A 1,804-nucleotide genomic window follows, 5' to 3' on the forward strand; every position below is an offset into this window, starting at 1 on the left:
CTCCTCCTCATTTCTTATCATGTAACATTAGTTGGACTAACTTGCTGTCATAATATTTAATTATCATTCGCTTTACGCCATAGACATGGAATATGAAGGAGAAAGGCATTATCACTCAGGGAGTTTCCCTCTTCTAAGAAAGTGGGTAGTACATTCATTCTCATGCTCTACAAAGGACAATTGAGCCATGGTAGGCAGAATGTTGACCCTATTACTGTCCTACTTAGGAAATTAAGCATGGCTTAGGGACACCTGTATATGCCATGTCAACAAGGGTAGATTGCAATGTTTAATTTTACTGCACCTGGGCTACCAAGTGCATTTGGTTAAGCATCATTTGGGTTGTATCTGTGAGGACATTTCTGGATAAGATTAACATTTAAATCAGCAACAGTAAAGCATGCTCTTCTCTCCACTGTGGGTCAGTCTCACCCAATTCTTTGAGAATCAATTAGGCTAGAAAGACTGAGTGAGTCAGCATTTGTTTTAACCATTTATTTATTTATTTTTGGCAGAACCGGGGATTGAACTCAAATCCTTGCATTTGCCAGTCAAGCGCTTATCCTACTGAGCCATCTCCCCGGCCCTGAGTCAGCATTTGTTGCCTGTGCTTGGTTATCATCAAGATGGGACCTCAGACTCTTACCTTCCCTACATTCAAATGCTCTTATGTATCAGGTGTGTAACCTTCTCTCTGACATAAATTTAGTACTTTTTCTTAGCTTATACATTTTTACTTTTATCATGCAATTTTAAAAAAATTTCACTCCTAGTAGCTACATAATATAGATGCCATTTTTTGATGCTGACAATTGAGATATTATTGAAACTTAATTCCAACCACAGAGAAAAACAAAAATTGGCTTTCAAACATTTATAGGACCATGAGATGTGGTTCCACTTTCTATTCTTTCCATATAGTTTCTGATTTGATCTGTCACATTCACCTGCTGTTCATCCAATACCACAAGAGCATTGGGTCAAATCCAAGAATATTAGAGTAAAATGGAGCTTCTCATCTTCATTTATCTGCTAGGGAGCACAGGGAGTTTTTCCACCAGGATAAGCTGGTATGTGACTCCTAGACACAACCTCTGAAGTTTCTGACTGTGAAAAGTAGAAGAGCCACATTTCTCTTTTCTGAAAAGGTTAAACAATGTGCTGCAGAGGAATGATTACTTGAGACTTTGACTCTGAATGATACAGAATTGGGGAAGTCACCAACTGTGGCTCCTGGGAGGAAGACAAGACACCAGGAGTCAACTTGAACAAGAGTTCTTTCAAACCCATTCAAAGCAGACTTTGAAGGTGGGTGGGGGGTCAGACACAACATAGTCTGACCCTGGAGCATCACTGTATCACATTACTTCAGGGGTCATTCACCAGCCTGTCAGCAGGCACAGGAAGTGGGAGAAAGCTCTGGCACATTCCCCCCTACAACCGCAGGGAGTGGAAATTAAAATCAGTAGGGAAGTTTATGAGCAGGACCCCTTCATTCACCTACTGAGTGAGTGGATACAGATGGCCACTTCTCCAAACACCAGCCAACTGATGTTTCTGAACAAAATCCTTGGTTTTTCCACCAGAAAACAACCATAAAAAATCTTTAAAAATACTCTAAGACCAGCAGAAAAGTATAAAAATGAAATATAAGAAGTAAAGCCATGCTATTATGTTGAGCTGTAGGGGACTCAGGTCAACAATTTCTGACATTGCCAGCCAAGCAGAAGACCCAATACTATTATGGGCTACTGGACTCTTTTAGAATATTTTGCTGAGTTTACACACCTATAATATTCAAATA

Source organism: Octodon degus, unplaced genomic scaffold, assembly GCF_000260255.1.
Source record: "Octodon degus isolate 3935 unplaced genomic scaffold, OctDeg1.0 scaffold00075, whole genome shotgun sequence".
NCBI classification, from domain to species: Eukaryota; Metazoa; Chordata; class Mammalia; order Rodentia; family Octodontidae; genus Octodon; species Octodon degus.